Source organism: Lagenorhynchus albirostris, chromosome 5 (assembly GCF_949774975.1).
Source record: "Lagenorhynchus albirostris chromosome 5, mLagAlb1.1, whole genome shotgun sequence".
In the NCBI taxonomy this organism is placed as follows: Eukaryota; Metazoa; Chordata; class Mammalia; order Artiodactyla; family Delphinidae; genus Lagenorhynchus; species Lagenorhynchus albirostris.
This window is the reverse complement of record NC_083099.1, coordinates 15,248,975-15,272,463: the sequence shown is the minus strand read 5'-3', so window position 1 is coordinate 15,272,463 and position 23,489 is coordinate 15,248,975. Positions and strand designations below refer to the sequence as shown.

The 23,489-nt window shown below is 37.2% G+C and overlaps 1 protein-coding gene across 14 annotated transcripts in view; it reads left to right on the top strand.

Moving 5' to 3' along the window:
• MBNL1 (muscleblind like splicing regulator 1) overlaps positions 1–23,489 on the top strand; it is a 176,422-nt gene that overhangs the window by 66,642 nt on the left and 86,291 nt on the right. Inside the window, exon 1 of one of the 14 annotated variants that reach the window (XM_060149607.1) lies at positions 1,250–1,443. The exons of the other annotated variants lie outside the window; for them this stretch is intronic. The gene's annotated coding sequence lies outside the window, so the exon portion shown is untranslated. Of the gene's footprint in view, positions 1–1,249; positions 1,444–23,489 lie in introns of those variants that run through there. 14 annotated transcript variants of the gene reach the window in all.

The window sequence follows — 23,489 nt, the reverse complement described above, 5'->3', positions numbered from 1 at the left end:
AGTAAAGTTTCTTTTCATTTAACTCTAAAACAATATAAAATACTATGCGTGGTTAATTTGCTTCTAGGCTTGAAAAAGTGACAGTTCCTAAATGAGCCTGGTCATTTTAATTTTGATTCATATTAGGGATGATTAAAGTTCTGTCAGAGTTTATATTTGGTCCCTGGCTTGAGTTTACCCAGCTCATTAAAGCAGAATTGTCTTAGGGTCTGTCTCTTGTAGCTGTTTACTACTTAATATTCAGCTGGCTCCTCAAGATAAGTTCCTGAGGGTTTGTGAGAAGTTGAAGAGCTGCGAATAGTGGTTAACAAGCTATAAGCATCTCCATGGAAAATAGAACCTTGTGAAGCCCAGATTTAGGAGAATCTTAGTGAGTAGTTATCTGACAATGCATTAAAACCTAATAAGTTAATCTCATTTTTCTTTCTTCCTCCTTTTTTTTTCTTTTCTTTTTTCCATCTGTCCCTCTACTCGTCTCTGAACACTTTGTCCATTTCCTTTTCTTCTTCATATTCTTTTCTTACCTCATGAATTCCTTCAGTCTCCCTCATCTGATCGTAATAGAAAGTGATGTATTTGATAAAACATATGTTGTATTTAAAAAGCCATTTTAATGATTTCTCCATTTAAAAATCAACTGCGTTTAACCTTCTCTCTGTCTTTTCATTTTCTCCTCCCATAATGGACAACTTTGCCTTTTAACCTCCGTTGCCTTGTGGATCCTCACTCTGTGACTTTTTATATTTGCAAATTCCCTTATCTTAATGTAAATATTATAGTGATGGGACTTAGGAATTTGATGCCACTCATTAGATTTTTAACCTCACATCTAGTAGGCATACTATAATATGTCTTCCTTACTTTTCTTTCTAGAACTAGAGCTCCATATCCCCCCTCAACTGTGTTTTTGGCTGTCTGTGGGATGCTAGAATGGCCTACCTCCATGTATTTTGTTGCATTTTGCCATTGCTTCTTGTGTCCTGTCGGGGAATTTTGATGATTCTTTTCAAGTGCTACTTGAGCTCTCTGCTAGTTGTTCCCGTTCCCTTGTCCTCTTAGGGTCTCGTGCTGTGTGGTCATGTCTCCACTTCCTTGGCTCTGTCCTTTGACAGACCCTTGGGTTCCCTGGTGGCTGCCTCTAAACCCTCGTGAGGGCGGGAACATTCCTCCCCCTGCTGCTACGATTGAGCGCCCTGTGCGTGCTGGGTACCACGTTGCCCTCTACACTTGCTTTCAGTTGTTAAGGCTTCCCAAGCTTTGGCTGTGGCTCAGTGATCCTGCTGTCAAAACCCTGAAGCTTTCCTAGCCTCGACGCTCAGTGGTAGCAGCAGGTGTTGGGATCTCTCCAAGCCCCTAAGACCCTGGGAGCAACAGAATGGCCGTTTGACATAGACCTCAGGAGTTTTCAAAGCACCAAGAAACCTCTCCAGAAGATATGTGAAGGTAAGGTACTGATTTCTCTAGGAAGCTGTTTTAGAAGCTAAAAAACCTACAGCCATTAATTTAACGTAGACTCCATAGCTAGAGTATCCTTGGGCAACTCTGTATCTGATGATAGAGCCAAAACAAAACACTGCTTTTAGGAATTTGGTGTGATAATCGCATTTCTCTTTGATTTTATTTAGATTAAACTTGGCATTGAATAGATTTTTAAAAATATTTTTTCCATTCTTTGAAGTGGAATTCATGAAGCACCTTTTGGCTTTGTGTATCTTGTCAGAAGAATCTTGCTGAGAATTGAAACAGTTAAAAATAAATTAGAAATTATTTATCTTTCCAAATGCCTGTATTTTATTTACCTCTCCATTCATGTTTAAAACCAGAAACAAACATGAAATGGTTATATCCTCAAATTCTTCAAACTCAAATTCCTATGTCCATAGTTAATTCAGAAGGAATGGGAAAGGCAGCTCAGATCATGGTAGTGCTAGAATACGTTATTGTCCGTTGTCAAAAATACTGCTTGGCATTCTAAATATAGCAGTCTCTTTTCTTTTAGGATTTAAGTTCAGGTTTTGTTGTTGTTTTTTTTTAAAGGGGATTATTTCCCTGCCCCTATTTCTTGGGGGAAAAATTTTATTCCATTTGCATGTAAAAACCAGGATGAAAGATACACGTGGGGTATTGGTGTGTGTGTGTGAGGGCTGGGAGGGAGCACAGCAGCATCTCGGAGTGAACGACCCAGATCATCTCTTCAGCATGAATAGCTTTTGTGGCAACTGTTATTTATTTATAACTTTTATTCTTTACTCAGCCTCCATTCATAGACATTATTCTCGGAAGTGTTATTAACACACCTCTTCTAATATGAGATCTTTGGCGGCCTTACTATCAATTCATATCTTCTTTTTTCTCCCTTTGTTTTCTTTTCAATAAGGACTTAATCTCTTAATTGATTCCCTATGGTTGGAATTAAGGCTATTATTAGCTTACTGTCACGTTGAAACACTTTCATCTCAATAACCAAAAATATAACAGGTTTTAAAAATGAAAAAGAAGAATGTTGACTAATAGCTGCACAAAACGAAAACGAAGATTTATCTTTGATAGTGCTTACTTTAGCATGCTTATTTTTAAAACTAAAAGATGTTCAACAAAGTATTTTATTTACACTTGCAAATATCCAAGTTTTATTCCTTCTAGACCTCGAAGCATAAGTAGATGGAATGTTTTGCTGTCTTTCTAGTACATCAAATTGAGTAATTGATTTCATATGTAAAAATAGAAAAGGGAAATTTTAATACTTTGATTCTTAACATTTATAATGCGTTTACTGTTTTAAAAAATGTATGGCACAGTCTCAAGGTAGGAGTTTGCATTATTCTCAAGTTGGCTTGTAGAGTGCTTTTTCCCTGTTTTATTTATCTAGAATTCTTATATTCTTCTGGGACAAGAAATGAATATATATATATACATATATATATAGTTACATATATATAAAATTTTGTATATATATAATTTTAAAATGATTTAATTAAGTGTTAAGACAGAATGATAGATTGAACTTATTATGGCCATTTATAAAATTACCTTACAATTTTAAAATTACTTTAAAAATATTTTAAGTGGAGCACAATTAATTAGTGATATGCATTGTATTTAATGTTCTATGGAGAAAGTAACTTCATATAAGCAGGACACAATATAGTAATATTGATAGTTTAGTGATGACTTTTTTAAGGCATATAGAAAATGTACATATCATAAAATAGTGGTACCATGAAGATCTTAGCAGCTAGCTGAATAGAATAAATAATAGTAATAAGTAAATAAATAGAATAAATAATAGAGTGACTTTTTTGGCGATAAGGAAACAGAGGACCGCTAATTCACAGTTTCTTAAGCCCAGAGCCAAGACCAGAACCCAAGTCACTGAATTCTAACCCAGTGCATTTGCCTCTATGTGATTCTGTTTCTTAAACTTGCAGTACATTTGAGGGGCCAATTTGCCAATGTCAGCAGAGCAATGAATGGATTCTAGGAATTGAAGAGATTTTCTTCAGTATTAAGAGTTTCTGAGCATGGCTGATAAACATTGGGCTCACTTCCACAATGTAGCATGATTGAGGCCTTTAGAATTTCTTTTTTATTTCTTGTCTTATTTAGTGTGGCTTTCAGTATATTAGGATTTTGAAAAGTACATTGGAAGGATCATTAAAATATTTTTGTTTGATGAAAGTATAGAACTTCTGACATGCCATTTATTTCAGTTTATGATTATGTAAATTTGGCAATTTTCTGAAAATTTAAATTCTTAGAGTTGAAAAGATTGTTCAAGGATAGGCAGTATATTTTCTGCTTCTAAGCAAAAATTTTAATTGGCTTTCATTGTTTCCAAAATTAAAAAATTCCTCAACTTGTATTTTTAAAGATACCTGTTTATTTGTGGTATCATAAAAGTGGAAAGAATGCACGTTCTCTGTAATACAATAATTATATTTGTGTGAAATTATTTGATATATTCATTAATTAAATGCATTCTGGTTGTCTGACTTGGAATTATTACTTCAAAATCCAAATTCTCCTTGACTTTACCATATAGCTATCATCACTTAATAAGACCATGCTTAGGCTCCTTTAATGTGGTTCTTGGGGAGGTATAATTGTAATCCAGTCCCTTTGCTTGTTGCCCAAGATGCTCACTAACCAAGATGGACCTAGGAGAAAAATGTGTACAAAACTAAGAATATAAACTCTGAATTCTCTTTTTAGAAAGTTCAATTTGAAAAATACTTAAGGATTGGAGTAGTTTTGGAACGGGAGTTTGCAAAACTTAACTTTAGAAAAAAATACGAAGTACTTATTCACTGCAAGTCTTAGAAGTCTTGGGCTAGTTCGCAAAATAAGGTCTGTTTAATCCAAGTCGTAACAATCCCTAAGTATTTCTACCATCACTCAGCTCGTACGACTCATACCTCTCAATTCCCACTGGTTCCTGTTTCCCATCTATTCCTTGTCCCTTCTTGGAGAGTATGAGAGTTGTTCAGACTGGTGGGCTATGAGCAGAACATTTATAAACGACATTGAGAAATGTCAAATGTGAGCCTTTTATGATATATTTCCATGGTTGTAACAAATAAATCAAAGTTCACAGCCTCATTAGACGTACCCATATAGAAAAGATGCACTTGGTTTGAGCAACTAAAAGAAGGGACAAATCTAGGGAATGATCCCCAATACTAACATTTTTGATCCTTTAGGGGAGTTTTACACTGTTCATTACTCATTTTGTTGTGTGGAAATTAAAGTTTATCGCATCAGAATCATTCAAGATTAAGTTGTATCTCTTTCGTTAATTGTAATTTATTGATTACCTACTACCTCCAGTGCCATTACAATAATTATCTCATTTATTCTTCCCAAAAATACCTGGAGGTGTGTAGTGTTATTATTTTACCTTTACAAATTAGGCTGAGAGAAGTTGAATAACCTGCCCAAGATGTCACAACTGAATCCAAGGATTCAAACACAGGTTGTATGGCTCCAGTGTCCACACTCAGAGGTCCTATTACTTGTCAATTCTGGCAGTGAGTGTTAGTTTCTAAATTCAGTGCTGCCTCTTTTCATGACCCAGTGCCATCAAAGCGCTCTCTTCTAAACCTCCTCCCAACTCAGTCTGGTCTATGTTCATCACTGGCTAGTTGACCTTGAAAACGTTACATACTATCCTCTTTCAGCCATAGTCACACGCGCTCTGAAATATGAGTAAGATCTCCTTGTCTTTTTATGAAGATTTAATTTAATTTAACTTAATTTAACAAGCCAGAGTATGCCAAGCACTTAGCCGAGTGGCTAGCATATAGAAAATAGCCAATAAATTGTTGATGCTATTATGTAACTTTCTCAAGTTCATACAACTAGAATTCAGACCTAAGTCTGTCTGACTGGAAAACTAAACAAAACAGGAACATATACACGCATATACACTTTCCACAAAACAACAGCAATAACAACAGTAACCACAAAGCAAAAACTCATGCTTTCTCTGCACTCCGACACTCTCTCATCCCTAACCATACCTTTTATGATGAATAAATCAAGATGTCACGTACGCTGCTGGGAAAAGTAGCATAGTTTAGTGGTTCAGGGGAACTCTAAAAGAAAGGCTTCCAAAAATTGGAATTCTAGCTCCATTTCTTGCAAACTGTTTGATATTAGGCAAGTTACATAACCCCTCTACAGTTCTTTACCTATATGTAAAGCTCATAATTATATCATTATTCCATTATATTGGGTTATTATGGACAGTAAATGATTAAAGAGCTCCTCCAATAAATGACTTTTATTAATAATTGATTGAGATGTACATATTTCTTTTAAAATATAGTATGTTCACAGAATGAGATGCATGGCTTATGAAAATCAGAGATGGACAGGATCTTGGTGATTAAATGATCTTCCATTCTCCAAGAACTGATATGATTTGCCTGTCAAAGCTATTTTTCCTCAGTCGCAGGCCAGTAGAGAAAGGTGGGGAAAAGTTATCAAAGATCAGAATTGACCCAAATTTGGGGTGGTTTTGCCATCAGGAAGGTGGGTGAACTTCTCTCAGTTGGGCAGTGTCAGTGACAGGCATCATGGTCACCAGATGGTGGGAATGGTCCTGGTTAAGCAGATGGTAGGTACTATTATCATTCTTGTATTCTTTCCCTTTTGAAACAGAACCCAAACCAGCAGGTGGGGTTAAGTTCTGGAGAGAGAGAGTTAACTTGGACTGAGCTGAGTATCAGAGGTTAGCCTTGAACACTAGTCAGAACAGGGACTTCTTGAATTCTTGCTGCTTAACCTGTCTAGCCTCCTTTACTAGATTCTCAACTCCTTGAGGTTGGGGATGTTTATTGTATTTACTTGCATTGCCTTGCACAGGGTCTCAGAAATAGTGGACACTCAATGCATGTTTGACAATTAAATAAAAGACTAGAAGTTTTGGAAATGGGACAGAAGAACTCATTTAAGGATATCATGGTCGCCAAAGGGATTGGAAAGCAAGTCTACAGTGCAGAAAGCCTAGGCTGTCCTGGGGCTCCCTCAGGGACAGAGAAGGGTTAAAGCACATCCTAGAGGTGGGCCAGGGAGCTGAATGTATATAATCTTTGTAATGACAGGTTTGGTGACCTAGCAGAATTGAAGTTGTTAATGTAGCCTGATTAATGAATGTGGGAATAAAATATTCTAAACTGTTTATAAAACTTTTCAAGCAAGGACATATTTAAAGAATTAAAAGCTACTGGAATCTATTTACATTCATTTTTCATACAGTTAAAAATGATATTTCTGGCATTAAAAACTCAATTTTGGTGCCAGAGACTGGAAGAAAAATATATCTGATGTAAATACATCATTAATGTATATACCCTTACATAAAGAAGTTATCAAAATATGTTTTTAAATACGTAATATTATAAAATTGTAATTCGTAATTTATGAGTAAAATGAAGAGCCTATGCAGATGATGTGAGAAGTCAGAGTGTAATTATGAAAGCTGAAATATTTGTGGGGGATGGTTGGCAAAACTTTGGGGTTTTATTATAAATTTAACTCCTCTTTTGATGTGTGTTCTCCAAAATAATAAGATGAAAGCATTTTTCAATCAAAGTTTGCATTAAGAACATAAAACATATTAAAAAGAAAATTAACTCTGCTTAGCGTTAAGCCTAACAATTTATGTTGATACTTAAGTTGCCATAAAGGTGTTTCTAGGTAAACCAAACAGGTATGCCCATTATTCGGCATGATATATGTAGGCTAGACACATTTGCTTCTTCCATTCACACCCAGGATGTTGTGTGCTGGCGCCTGAAGGATGGCTGTTTAGAAAACTTCAGCTGAGAGTTAAAATCAGATCAAATGTTTCCATGAACATTTGTGTCTCTTTAATTTGAAAAAGACCATATGCTGCAGCAGTACTTCTATAATATTAAGATAGTGTGGAACTTTCCAGGGTATCTCAAGAACAAACTTTTAAATCAAGAGCGAAGTCATTTCACATTTAAAAAATTTTGCTTTGGAAAACACACACTGATGTGAAGGTAAACAAAAAATTGAGTCCGAAAATGGAAAAATCATCACTAACACAAGTACGTTATTTTGTGGAAAGTAGGGTCCTTCCCTGCTTTTATTTTCAAATGTGTCTGTGTAAACTCACCCTCTCTTCCCAGTTTCTCTCTGAATACATAGAGACATATACAGAGATGTATACATAGAGATAGCAATACACACACACACACACACACACACACACACACACACACACACACACACACACACACACACACACACACACACACACACACACTTACTTTAGCCTATACCATAAAAGATTTACACCAGAACACAAATTGCAAGATGTTATCTCTGTAATTCTCTTCAGTCATTTGCTTTGCTTTTATGGCCATGCATCACTGAATTATATCTGGGTGTAGCATACTGTTTATATGAGGAAACACCCTGGCAGTGCCTTTTTTTTTTTTTTCTGTTTTTCATTTCCTGATGCCTGCTTTTAGTTTATTTCGTCAATTCATCATGTGAGTTTTAATTAGGTAGTAAGTTTGAGATATTATTGAAACCGTATGTAGTAAACAACAAAAGTTAAGCTCATCATAAAATCCTTTACACATGAAATAACTTAGATACCTGAGTATCAGTTTTCTCCTCCCAACCTTTGCCCCGGATGTGTTCTTGGCAATTTAATCTGTTCTGTTTTACCCGTTTCATAACATAAGAGGCAGTGAGTGGTACAAATAAAATTAGTGGTATCTCTTCCTGAGGAGAGTTTTGCCGTTGGATGTAGAAGTGTCAACGCTAAGAGAGAAAATGTAAATAAAGTGAACGGTGCTTGGTAATCGTCAGCAGTTGTCACTCTTGATTTCCTATCTGGCAGTTGGCCTTTGATGTATGAATTTTTTTAAAGACTTTTGTAATTAAAAAGAAATTTGCTGTATGGTACAAGCCAAACAAATATTTTAAAAACACTGTTTTTATTAAGATGGACAGCTGTATAGTTAAACCACTATGTATGTATATATATGTATATGTATAATTTATTAGACGTAATTTGCAGGTACTCTCACACCATTTCTAAGTAGAATTGCAATTATGCTGGTATAGCTTGGAGGTTAGGAGCATTGGCTCTGGAGCCAGATAACAGATAACTTGGGCTCAAACCCCAGCTCCACCACTTACTTGGATAAGTAAGTTTCCTTGGATAAGTTATTGGACCTCTCTGAGCGTCAGATACCCCATCTTTATAATGGAGATAATAATGGGACTGTAGGATTGTTTTGAGGATTAAATAAATTAATAAATTTAAACCATTTAGAGCAGTGCCTGGCACACACTAGATATTCAATAAGCTGTTGTTATTATTTTGCTGTACTGTTTTGTGACTAGTTTCTAACAGAAGTGGTTATCTAGCCTCCTGTTTTACGATGTAGGGCTGATGGGAACTGACAATGTGAGAAAAAGGTAAAACTGAGAGTCCGCGAGAGTGTTTTCTAGCCAAGAGGTCAGCTGCCAGAGGACAAATTCATGTGGTAGTGTGGGGTCCAAAACTTAGAAAACTTACGGATGATTGATGGGAGGGAGCTACACTTCAGAATAATCTGAAGTTATGTCATTGGGAGGTGGGGCTTGGCGATAGTGCCCTTTTGGAAGACTTAGAGAACAATCCTCAAATGTGTCGGCATCAGTTCTGCATTTCAGTGTCTTATAGTGAGAAATTTTTACCAATATCCATTTAAACCAGTTTCCTTATTTAAAAAAATTCATACCTTTCACATAAATAGGTTAGGTTTATGATTTTTTTTAACTTTCATTGTTTCCCTTCCTTTCTTCTTGATTTTCTCCATATTGTCCCATCATTCTCCTGAGAAGAGTTTATTTTACAGGGATTAATGCAAGATAGTATTTTATGGACTAAACCTGATGACCCTCAGAAGGATGCTGTACTGCAGCATAACCACATTTTCCTGGGACAGTTCCCATTTCAGTTTTTCTATTAGACTTTGCATTACTGTTCTGAAGGAAGGAAAATACAGGCCTGTGGTTTTGTTTTCCAAGTTTGCCTAGGCTAATTAAAGCCACCATTATCATCTACAGCAGAAAGTCAAGGTTGCCCAAGAGGAGAGTACAGAGCACCTCCAATTAAAAACATTAAAATAACAAAGACTTCAGAAGCCGTTTTCGTGATTCCTGACCCATCAGGAATCACAAAAGTGTTCGAAACTTCTCATGACCCATCTATCACAAAGGTTGTGGTGACACTGTCCGAGGCCCTACACCAGATCTCTAAACACAATCACTTTAATTTTAGAAAATAAGTAATCTATATTGTACTTCCAAAGTCTAGGGTTGAGGGATTGAGCTTGTACTTTCTTTTATGTATTTATGATTTTGGAACCGTGTTGACAAATTTGCAAACATGTGTTGACAAACCGTGTTGACAAATTTGCAAACATTTCATACAACAAAGGATACCTAAAATGTGCTATATTAAGGTTGCTACATGGAAATAGACCTCTTTAAAAAGGACGTCTCAACTCAGAGGAAAGTTTAATTTTAGGTTCATTTGCAACCAAAATTATTTTAAAATATCTTTACAAGGGTTGCAAAGTAACATATCGAAAAATAAAGTTAATTATTTAAAAAATACTAATTCAGTTGACACTTTATTTTTAATAACAGAACCTCAAATTGAGTTAAAATTATCCTTTAGTTATTTTTGTTATGAATTTCCATTCCAGAGCTATCTTAAAATTAGATTTCATGGTTAAGTCTTCCAATAGACCATTTTCTACCTGTAACTCAAATATACCAGTCCTTATGGAAATCAGGTCAGTTTCTACTTCATGTTTGTAAGTTTTTGGTGTTTTTTTTCTTTCTTCCCTTTAATTAAAGTATAGTTGATTTACAATATTGTGTTAGTTTCAGATTATAGCAAAGTGATTCAGTTATATGTGTGTATATATATATGTTCTTTTAAAAATTCTTTTCCATTATCGGTTACTATAAGATATTGCGTATGGTTCCCTGTGCTATACATTAAATCCTTGTTGATTATCTGTTTTACATATGGTAGCGTGCGTCTGTTAATCCTATACTCCCCATTTATCCTCTCCCCCTTCCCCTTTGGCAACCATAAGTTTGTTTTGCTTTTGGCATTTTTAATGGAAGTCAGGAGCTTTACAACAAAGAAGACTACAAATCATGTAAGACTGGGACGAAGCACTGGCTTTTTAGTTTCTTGTGACAGGTCCCCATTTAATCACCATTTTACCTTGTGTGTATCATGTGTCCTTGGAAGCATACCCACCATGTTTCCTCCCTGGACCACATGAGATCTGATAGGGATGATGCATAGCCCAGCACCTTTTGTAAACTCGGCTTCATCTTGTTTGGGAAAGAATTCATTTATCTGAAAAGTAATATAAATGCAAGTTCAAAAGTATACTGTGAGTAGTAAATATTTTCCTGAAATCTGACCACTAATGATGGATGCACTTGTATATTGCTCTCGTGAACCCTAAAACTGAAAACATAATTATTGTTTTTATAATACAATTGGTAGTACAAATTTTAATCTATTTTGAAGAATTGTGAGGTGGGAGGAAAAAGAGTCCAAACTCTTCTTTTCCTTAAAGCTAAGTCATACATTGAAAAAGTCAAGGTCACATTTAAAATTTCTTCTACAGTTTTGTTTCGTTTTTTTTTTTTTTTTTTTTTTGTGGTACGCGGGCCTCTCCCTGTTGTGGCCTCTCCCGTCGCGGAGCACAGGCTCTGGACGCGCAGGCTCAGCGGCCATGGCTCACGGGCCCAGCCGCTCTGCGGCACGTGGGATCTTCCCGGACCGGGGCACAAACCCGTGTCCCCTGCATCGGCAGGCGGACTCTCAACCACCGCGCCACCCTCTTCTGCAGTTTTGAGACTTGTTTCTGTTGCCCAAAATAATTTTACAAAAGAGAAGGTGAATATAATGGTGAGAGTTCAGGTATAGAAAACAAGCATCTGCCCTCAAGGAGAAAATGAATTTTTAACAAACACTAGAGAATATAAAATTTGCTATATCATCAAATATATTATATCCTCAAAGAGCTGGATAAGCCAACATGTATTTATTGAATAAATCAGTGTGTTAGTGAAAAAAGAGTTAGTGGTTGAATGAATGGATAAACTTAGTGGTAACACATTCTTCTTCCTGTTTATTATTTTTAGAAAACAATACTTATTTTAAAGTACTATAAAGAATTCATTGAAAGTAATTGGGTGAAATTCCTCATTTTCTCTTGTGATAACAGCCAGTCATTACAGTACTGTGAGAACTTTTAGGTTATAAGATATTGTTTATGCAGGTTGAATTACCCTACCTGCATTTATACGGCTTTTGGGAATCAGTAGAGGAGAAAACACAAATAAGCAAAAGGGCAGTTCCTACTGTTCTAAAAATAGACATTCATCCATGTAATTACTTCCTAAATAAGATAAATAGAAATGGATTAAGAAAATTACAGTGGTTTAGAAGAATTTAGGGTTTTTTCTATCCCTATTTTTATTTAGCTTTGACAGTAATTGTGTTAAAGGAACACCATGCACTATGTATTTTTAAACATTTAGTCAGCAGCAGTAACACCCAAAAGTATAAAGAATTAAAAAAAAAAAAAAAGCAGTGAGCTTGATACTATCATGGCAGGTTTTTAACTGTTGGAGAAAAAGGTAGGGGAAACATTCAATATCAGTATGAAGTTAAGGCTTTTCACAAGTCTTGGGACATTATGGACAGCATAATGAGCCTTCCTACAGCATGGGAACAGAAAGAGTGGTTGCAGAAATAAACTGAGCTGAGAATTTGAAGAGAGAGGAAGAGCCTTGGCTGATAGAGAAGCGAGCTCACATCAGCATAAGTACTGGCTACCATGCCTGTCCTGGGGCTCCTTCCCCAGGAATGTATCCCTTGTGCTACGGAGAGTACTTATGTAAACACACACTGTAGACGTTTAGAAATGCTGGAATAACAGTTCTTCAGGGGTTACTATGTAATTATTTATAGCTGTTGCATTTATTTATCTTAGTACCAATTTATAGAGCTAGTATTTGACTTGTGTTACCTACAGCGTCTTGTTTCATCATTTGAAAAAGTACATAAACAACATTTAAGAAAAATGCAAACATCAGTGGCTTTAGTCAGTGAATAAAACAGCTGGAAACTTATTTCTTATTATTTTGTAAATGAATAGTTGAATGTAACATTATATTCATGGCATGTTGAAAAATGAAAAAAAAAAAGAGAAAGAATAGAAACTTGGACTTCTGAATGAACAGCTTATCAAAACACTAGCTTTTGATTTTATCTGAGCCTTAGTGGAGAACGTTTTTACTATTTCTACAAAGCCTAGAGGAAATCACTGAACTAGAAAAGCTGAATATCATTTCTGACTAATCTCTTAGTCATCCTAATAATGGGAAATTATTTATTAGTTCATATTTTTCATAGTGGTCCATCTTGAACAATAAAAATCACAGAGCCCACTCAAAGATATTTCAGGAAAATGGATGTGATGCTTTGAAAAAATATTGTACTTAAAAGGAGACACAGTAAATGTTTTGCATTATGCTACTGTTTATCACTTATTTCTCCATGTGTATCTAGGAAAGTTAGCTGAAAATGACCTTGACATTTATCGTTTGGATGTTTAGGGATGAGGCATTGCCATTAGCCAAGTTAAGAAATATAGGTGTTAGAATTGATGTGTTCTCTTTTTTTTTAGGGAGAATAAGCAGGGAGCAGATAACCGATTTGGTTGGGGATGGTTGAATTTACAGAAAAAGCATCTGAAAATCATTCATATAGAACTGATAGTGCGGTGTTACAAGAGAATGCTGTGCTGAATTCAGAGAGGGAATGTACTGTAGGAAGAAGGGATATAAAGACAGTCTTAGTGCATCTCTCTATAATCAGCAGTCAGAAGAGAGAAAAATCAAATAAAGTGACAGAGAACAAGCAGATTAATAAACTGTGGGAAAAGGAGGGAGAATGGTACATTATCAAGAAAGGCAAAAGAGAAAAGAAGGAAGTAGTTAGTGGTGCCAGATGCTAGAGAGAGGACAAGAAATGAGAAAAGGACACTGATTCTGGCAGTTAAATGGGCACCAGTAACCTTTGAGAAGGCAGTTTGAGTAGGGCTGGGAGGGAGGAGGTGGAATCCTCATTGCAAACCAGATTCCACGAAGATGAGTCACTGGAAGATATGTATGAGAACTCAACAAGTTTAGACAACTCTATAAAGAAATTCGGTAATAAAATGAAGGGAAGTGAGTGTCAGCTGGAGAGTTCAGAGAAGAGAGATCGTTGTAGAAGAGTGGAGGGTCCAATGGAAGCATGTTTTTCCCGCTAAAGGAAGATACAGGAGTCATTGGAGAGGAAAAGATGAATACTCATTACAATAAAGATAATGGGGAGTGCTATATATCAGAGAAGCTGAGAAAGGGTCAAAAAAGTGGGTAGGGAGGTTGACCTTAGAAAGGAAGATGTACCAAGCACTTCCGAGTTCAGAGAGTCAGATTCAAAGAGGAGGTGCTCAGCCAGGGAGACTACTCTCCTAGCATCCCCTCTGTACCTTCAGTTGCATCTTGTTTGTTGTCTGGATGTTTCACTGCCTTGTTCACACTCACGATTATGTAATGTGTTTTAAATCCTTTAGTTTAACTCTTCTTGCCTTATAGTCCAACCTTGACTGTAAATTTTGTGAGGGCAGAAAAGTGTATATTGTTTAATAACCGCATATAAATTTCTTAATAAGCTCCCTTTTCATGTGGTCCCTAATGTATTTCAGTAATCCCCAAAGCCAATGCTATCAGGGGAATGGTTTTGCAGCCTGGACTGTGCATCATAATACAGGGCTAATTTAGCTACCTATGTGAACCTCAAAAGCTGTTTCTAAAACAAATCCTCAGTTTCAAATGAATGGGACAGGTTATTAATATGATACTCTTTTCCCCCTCCTGGTTAGAAAGTTACAACATAATAAGACATAACTTAGAGCCCAGAAATAGATACCTTCAAAGCTAGATAAAAATTTTAACCATATTCATTATAGAAAGTGGAAACATTTGAAAAAGAAAATAATTTTGAAAAGATCAAAATGTGCAAAGTAAAAAGTTGCTAGGGCTTCCCTGGTGGCGCAGTGGTTGAGAGTCCGCCTGCCGATGCAGGGGACACGGGGTCGTGCCCCGGTCCGGGAAGATCCCACATGCCGCGGAGCGGCTGGGCCCGTGAGCCATGGCCGCTGAGCCTGCGCGTCCAGAGCCTGTGCTCCGCGACGGGAGAGGCCACAACAGTGAGAGGCCCGCGTACCGAAAAAAAAAAAAAAAATGCATAGAGAGATTTAAACTGTGTCTGATAGACTTTTTATCTTAAATTTGAGGATGTGAAGATAGGCTGTGATTATCAACAACAGCAACAAACAACAACAACAGACCACCCCAATCTCAGTGGCTTATCTCAACAAAGAGTTATTTCTTGCTCTTGTAAAGTCAGTGGTGCGGCCCTTCATCCAGTGACTCAGGGATCTAAGTTTGCTCCATTTTCCTCCGTGTGACTCCTGGGCTAGAGTTAGTTATATGGCACAACTTAATTGCAACAGAGGCTGGGAAAGCTAGCCTTTTGGGGTACTTAGAGACAACAGTGCATAGAAGTTGACCAAGCTGCTTTGTGTTTTGCTTTGTCTTTTATGTTCCTATTTTTTTGGGTTGGGCATGATGGAATGGATAGATGGGTAAGAGGTAGACACCCTTGGGTGAATTCAAGTGTCAAACACTAATTCCACAGCTCTTTATTGAGTACTTGTTACATCTCATGTGTATTCATTTCTGAGGAAGAGTCTATCTCAATAGATCCTCAATTTTTTTGGCTGGTGGTCCATTTTGAGAATCTGATGAAAGTTATGATACAGTGCACATCAGCACTTAACCCTAAAATCAGGCAGGCACATTCAGGGGTTCATGAAATCTCTGCAGCCCACCCATCATCGTCCTCTCAGTGTTGAGAGTGCCCGGACAGCACTCACTGATGAGTGAAGTATTGGAGAAGGTGAGAAATCAGCACAAACGTAAATTTTTCCTGCCTTAGGTGAATACTAGGAACCTTTTAAAATTAAAGCTTTAGTCCCTCAGGTTGAATGGAGGAGCTGATTTGGTTGCTACCTAGATATAGATTCATTCAAGGAGAGAGATGCGACAGTAGATAGAATTGTTGATAAGAGCATGCTTGAGAGTCAGGCAGCTGATGGGGAATGCAAATTCCTTTTATTCATGGTGTCTCTTGCCAGTTTGTCCTATATGAGGCTTTATTAAAAAATGGGGGACTTCCCTGGTGGCGCAGTGGTTAAAAACCTGCCTGCCAATGCAGGGGACATGGGTTTGAGCCCTGGTCCGGGAAGATCCCACGTGCCACCAGAGCAACTGAGCCTGTGCGCCACAACTACTGAGCCTGCGAGCCACAACTACTGAAACCCATGTGCTCTAGGACCCGTGCTCTGTAACAAAGAGAAGCCACTGCAGTGAGAAGCCCACACACCACAGCAGAGTAGCCCCCGCTCGCCACAACTAGAGAAAGCCCGCGCGCAGCAACAAAGACCCAACACAGCCCTAAATAAATAAATAAAAATTTAAAATGAAAAAAGAAAAATGGATTAAAATTGTCAGTTTTTTTTATGGTTGCATTACAGAGAAGTCAGTGTTTTTCTATTAAAGTATATACTTGAGTCTGAGGACCATACAGATTAATGAAAAGACTAAAAGAGATTTCCATAGCTTAATTCGCTACTCACGGTCCCTTCATTCTTTATAAAGCAAACCTCTTAATTTGGAGTTTTATATTCTCAACTGCTTCACTGTAATTTCACCTCTTTTTACCATATGGAAAGTAAATGCCTCAAAGTCCTTCATTTATAGAGTGAAGCAGGGCATGTGTATACTGTGTAAGTTAGTATCAAGTTGACACATAATTTACTCATGGTTTTAGAATTATTTCTTTTCAGAAAGAAATACTTGTTCATACCCATTTTTCAGACGCAGACATTGAGAATCAGACTGTTTAAATGGTTCTCTCCAAGTCTTTGCTTCTATAGAAATTTTTTACCTGTCATTTTAGCATTTTTCTGAGTAGATTTTAATTATTTCATCAAAAGTCTGCTCTCCAGTCTCACCAGACTTGGAACATAACTGAAAAGCATAAATTCTATATTATTTATTATTATTCCTCCAGAGCCTGGCACTTGTTTGGGTGCTCAGTACATGTTTACTCAGTGAAGGAATGAGCAAATAACAAAATGAAAGTATTAAAAAAAAATAAAAGAATGACACTCCATCCCTGCGCAAGTGTCTGAGAGGCAAAATAGCATCATAGAGACTTTCCTTGGTTCAAGTACTAGCTTGACCTCACACTACATCAGGGAACTTGGCAATAACATTCCTTATCTTATAGTGTTCATGTGAGGATTAAATGAGTTTGTATATGCAAATGCCTGGAGCAGAGCCTATGTCCAGTTTAATTTTGCTTTATAAATTTAAACCACAAGGATTATGTGATTAGGACATAAATATTTAAATTTTTTACTAAGATAACAATTAGAGAGTGAATATCATTTGACACTGAATAAAAGGAAGCAAAATATTTTAAACTTTGGCTTATTACTATGCATTTGATAATCCTAGAAATTGAGACTAAATTCACATTTTAGTTTTAGCATAAAATATTTAAGTGCAAACTTATTTAAGGTAATTTGAAGTTTAAAAACAAGTTTATAAGACTATAGAATTAGACTTTTCTTCCCGGTTTAATTTTCTTTCCTTGTCAAATGAGCATTCAGTTAGAAAAATGCCATCATTAATTAATGAGCAGAGGATGGGACACTGCCAGGCTAATACCTATGTTATTAGATATAGTCCAAAATTTAGACTAATATACTGAATGTGAGTATTCACCTACTGTTCTGTTAAAGAATGTATATTTCAAAACCAATTTAATATGGAAATTATTCACTAACATGACTTTATTTCTAAGAATTTAGTCGGCTTCCAGGTGATTTCAGTATTCTGATAGATTTAATCAAAAGCACAGAGTGGAGAAGCAGCGATATCATGTATTTTTGCCATGTGTTGGCTTGAGTCATCCCCAGATACGGGGGAGTCACCACGGAGCTGTTCCTTTAACATAGTACCTGTACCCGTGTGAACTGATAAACAGCAATAATAAGAGTGACCATTATGGCCACACAGCTACCAAAGCACAAGAAGAGTCTGCCTTTTTTTTTTTTTTAAATATATACAAAACTGCTTCTGGCTTCAATTTCATGACACTTGTGTCTCATGAGAAGCAGCAAGAATTCCAGAATTGTGTGAAGTGGAAAGACTTTTTGCTTTCAGTTGAATGATACACCTTGTAATCTGGTACAGCAGAACAGCGTGGGTTGGTGATAATCATGAGGCAAGCATCCGTTTTCGTGGTTTTGTGAAACCATTTTCTGATTCATTAAAATGGGTGCTAAGAAAGATAACAGTCTCCCTGACTTATGTTTTATTATGCTCAGATGCAGTTTTTATAGTCTCGAACTAAAATAATCAGATATCCCAGCACACTTGCTATATATAAAGACTGTCCAAAGAATTTATTACTCTGTTCTTTTCTGAGGTTGATTAGACTTAATGTCCTTCTCAGTTTTTATGTGTCATCAACAGCATTGAGCTGTTCTGAGGTAAGCCTCTTACCCTTTATAAGATAACTTTGCCAGTATCTGCTCCTTAAAAGAAACAGTGGAATCCTAGAATATCCGTAGAAGCTATGCCAGCTAAGGAAGCTACTAGTAATCCAGGTTTGCCTGACGAAGGACATCCTTAAAAGATACAGATACCTCTCATCTTTTCCCTGTGATTCTTAAGGGTCAGAAGTTCAGCTGTTCATGATAACCTCCTCTGGTAGAACTGGAGCCATCCAACAGGGCGTGTGTCTGGAAGTGTATGCTACCTGGAAAATCGAAATTAATTATGTGGAATACAGTAATGTTACTCTAACCTTCCGAACATTAACTTGGTTGCAGAAATGATTTTCTTCTTAGTTTTTAAAAATTATAAAAATACAATTATTTTTGTTCTCCATCCCACAGTAGGTGTGTATATGTACGTATGTGTGTATTGTATGTGTGTGTATGTGTGCGCGCATGTGTATGCTCTTACATTTCCCCCAATATGTTTTAACGCAGAGTCCTACATTTTCCCTGTAACATTACCATGCTCGCAATCCCAGAGTAGTCACTGCTATGGTAGGGAGACAGACAAGGAATGAGAAGGCCTGGTTCTATCCCCAGATTCACCATCTACTATTGATGTGGCTTTTGGGCTTCATTTTCCACATTTTCTAAGTAGGGATCATGCAGTCCTGAATTACACAGTATGCCTTGTGTATCTTTGCAAGCTGCTGGGAGAATGTGCTCGTAGAGAGCCCAGTACAACTCTTTGCTCACAGAGGCCCTCAGGAATGGTAGATGTGATTAGCGATATTATCTTATATCCTGAAAAGTGATACAAGGAAGGAGGCTGGTCAGTTTTCAGAAGCCCTGATTGTCATCAAAACCACTGCTACCCATTAATTCTGTGATCCTTGGCCAGGCATTTCACATCTCAAAGCTGGTTTCCTTACCTTTAAAATAAGGTAGTGGCATCTGCCTTGATGTCAAGTGACCATTGTGAGGACTATGGAAAATAATAATTGTTCTATAAACATAAACAGTGGTAGTTTTTACATACTGTCTTTGGTACTAAGTTCCCGTCTCTGAGAGGGAGCCTTGGAGGAGCAGGGAAGTCACCCAGAGTGACTGTGGGAGGAATGCTTTAAGACTACTTTTGTTTCAGTAATGTGATCATGAGGGTTTCTCAGGGTATGTGTGGTGTTTTCTTGGCGGGGGTGGGCGTGTGGAACAGGAGAAGGGTATGTAGAGAACAGTGTCAGAGAAATTGAATCTCAAATGGTGCCTTTCATTTTCCCACCTTCTTCTTGCCTCTGTATGTTACTACTCCCGTGGGTCCTGGTTATAGACATATGAATGAGTGACATTACTGATCAGGGTAATCTGAGCTGCAACAAGATCACATAAAATGAAGAAAGCAATGAGATGCAGAGTTAAAAATAAGGTTGGGGGGCTTCCCTGGTGGTGCAGTGGTTGAGACTTCGCCTGCCGATGCAGGGGACACGGGGTCGTGCCCCGGTCCGGGAAGATCCCACATGCCGCGGAGCGGCTGGGCCCGTGAGCCATGGCCGCTGAGCCTGCGTGTCCAGAGCCTGTGCTCCGCAACGGGAGAGGCCACAACAGTGAGAGGCCCGCGTACCGCAAAAAAAAAAAAAAGGTTGGCCAATGGTCAGCATGTCCAGATATGGGTGATGGCAGAGGAACAAAGAGAATTCATAGTGAAATTAGAAATATGGGGATCCCCAGGGTCCACAGAGCAGAGAACACTTGAGAAGTTAAAAGTGAAGGTAGAGGTGTGTATGTGTGTGCGCGCATGTGTGTTAATTAAGGAATGAGTATTTATGTAGGCTGTATTTAAGAAAGAAAAGGATTTGTTAGCTTTAGAGTATTAAATTTCATATGCCACATCAATGAGTGGCATGGGATGCCAGAAAATCAGTGAGTTTCTGGCATGTCATGAAGAGTCAACGTGTGTATAAAGAAAGCATTATTAAAAAACAAATTATGATTCAAGGAGCTTTAAAGTCATATGTAAGGTTATTCATGATATATAAATGTGTCATTATCATTGATCTATTACTGATCTATTTTATTAAAGATATTTTTAAATTTATTCATATTTAAACATAGATGTGTTGAAGATAGTAAGTGTAGCGTTCAACCACTGGCTTCTTAAGAACTGTATAAGCCTTGGGACTTCCCTGGCAGTCCAGTAGTTAAGACTCCACACTTTGAACACAGGGGATACGGGTAAGATCCCTGGTCGGGGAATTAAGGTCCCATATGTTGCTTAGCCAAAACAAAACAAAAAAAGAATTGTGTAAGCCTGTTTTATGGGGAAAAAAAAAGACAAATGATTAAAGAGAAAAGTAGAGTTGAAAATTACCTTTTGGGATTTAAGTGACTTATCAGAATAAAGGATAGAAAAGACAGCAAAAGCTATTTGAAAAAAATATACATGTAATTCACTTTTAAATATCCAAGTTCAATTAGTTTTCTTCTTAAATAGATATCTTTCCTTTGCTCTCAGGAATGAAGAGAATTAATTGAAATATCTAAGTGATGGCATTCTTCTTTTTTCATTTTTCCTTCTATTCATAGTGATAGAACACATTTTGCTTCTTTTCTGTTTATGGATTGCAGAAGAAAGCACTAGTTTAGCTGTCTTTTCTATCAAAGGAACTGAGTGATCCATATTGGTTAATCTCTGAATTATAAAAGGTATCATCTGGTTTTTAAAGAACTGCATACATATTTTATGGAAAGATATCAGTCGCTTAAGCGTACATTAACAAATACCTTGTATTTGTTAATTTTCCTTGAAAGGAAAATATGTTGACTCTTTCAAAAGCTGCATTTGGTACTTATAAACAAAGACTAATTATTCCGCTGGAGATTCAAACTTTATCTCCCCAGAATAACACAATTTAAACTCGTCCACATGTTCTATCATTTGACTTCAGCTACATGTATAAGCAAGACATGATGGTTGCTTCCTTCTTAGTTGGCATTAGCAGGAACCGTATATATCTTGACCTCATCACTTGGGGAGGAGAGATGACACTGAAAGTTTCAAATCATTTGTTTTCGTAGAGCAATCCCAACTGATTGCTTGCTAACAGATTACTGAAGTGAATTTCAAAAATTTTCTCCATGTCTCATGTATTTTTTATTTAAAATAATATTCCGTTTTTTTCAGTTATTATTTATCATGAGATGCTTAGTTGGTTTCTGACTGTCTAGATTGGATGTATGGATCCAGTGGTATCCTGGTAAATGTTTAATAATTTGCCCCCTGAGAGGGGAAAAAGCAACAAGCCACCTTGATTTGTCCTGTTTGCTGTTTTCTGTGGTAGAAATACTAATGCCATGACTGATTTCAAGCACCATTGTGAGGTCACTGAATGTAGATTATAGAAGAGAAGTACACAGTCAGCTAGGGCTGGCCAGTGCAAGCAGGGACCAGCTCACCCCTGGAGGGGTCAGCATTCCACAAAACCAAAATTTCCATTCTAAAATTTGAGGGAGGCATGAAATGAAAGATAAAGGATGGCTCTAGACATCTCTACTGGTATTAGTGAGTGCGATGCTACACGTGAGCGTAGCTATTTGCTCCAGACTCCTTCTTTTATACAAATAGCAAATTCCTCAGTGATTCACGGTGAATTTAAAAAGCTAGAAGAGGGTTCGGACATTAAATATATCATCCCTGGTTACCTACCTTTGCTTCATTTGCAGTCAGATCAGACTCACGCTCTAAGACTCAAAGCAGAATGATACTCAGAGCATATTCCCGAGAGAGATAGAAAATTATAATCTTATTGCCTCTTGAAAACATTGGCCTTTTCCCTCTTTGTTCAGCTTCTCCCAGGATACCTTCTTGTCAAATTTTCAGTTGATTCTTTTGGCTTTGTCATGGCAACCAAGTACCTGGGCTTGGGCCCTAATGATTTCCAAATGTTGAATTCTCCCTAGTTTCTGATATGCTTATTCTGTCATTTTTTTTTTTTTAGTATCTTTGCCCTAACACTTCTTGAATAGGTCCTTGGCCTATGCCTATAGTCAGATTAGCATTCCGTTACTTGTCTCCCCTCCTCCAGTATATCTTCCACATTTATGTGAAGCGAAGGCAGCTCCGGTGTTACACCATAACATGACAAACCACAACAAGACCCCACGTCCGTATCCCGGCCCTGATGGTTACAGTTAGTGATGGTTACAGTTGATGGTTACAGTTAGTGATAGCTGAAAATCGTACACCCATCCAGTAATTATCTGTGGTAATGTTGATACACATTTTAAACTTTTTAAAATCGATAGGATCCAATATAAACAAATCCTTCCTTGCTTATGACATCTAGGTCATTCACTCATCCTGGAATCTCCTTTCCTTCTCCCTTTCCTTCTCCCTCTCTGTCCTTCAAGATTCATCTCAGGAATCACCCTTTCTGTGAAGTTTTCTCTAAGTAGGCTTCTCTGCTCCCAGACCTAACTAGGTTTCCTCTCTTGTTCTCCTTGGGGCTTCCATAGCACTCTGTTGACCCTTCTGTAAGTACTTCTACATTTATTATAATTGCTGGCATTTTCCACCCCAAATTTTATTTTGAAAAAGTTTAGACCCAACAGAAATTGCAATACCAGTGTCATAGATACCCATATGCCATTCAAGCAGATTTCCCAAATAGGTTTATGTATTCATACACATTTTTCCCTTGAATCCAGAAGGAGATAAGTTGCACATATCCACTCCTTTTGTTGGTCAGCCCTTACTGAAATCCTCCTGTCCTTGGACTAATTTTACTTAATCATTTTAAAAGATTTATTTCTTGATTTGTTCATGAATCAGATATTTATGAAACAGCTACTAGGTAGCAGATGAACTTTGAAGGTGAACTTTGAAGGTTTCAATGAGGAGATAGCTTGACTATAGAAGATGTGTACAATTGAGGATGGTTAGATTATAAGGAGAGGATAAAATGTTACTATTGTAAGTGGAGAAAGGAACCCATATACCCAGATCTATGAACTTTACCATCATTCATCCATTCATTGACACCAGTTATTGAGTCACCGACATTTATTGTCTGTTCTATGCCAGGCATTGCCAGGGGCTCTGAGTGTTCACAGAGGACACTTCTTATCTTTAAAGGATCCAGTCTCACATAGGAGACAGAAAAGATCATCAGACGCAGTGGAATATGCCCCTGATGGAGGTCCTCAGGGCACTATGGACCTGTATCCATAGTACGGGTCCAT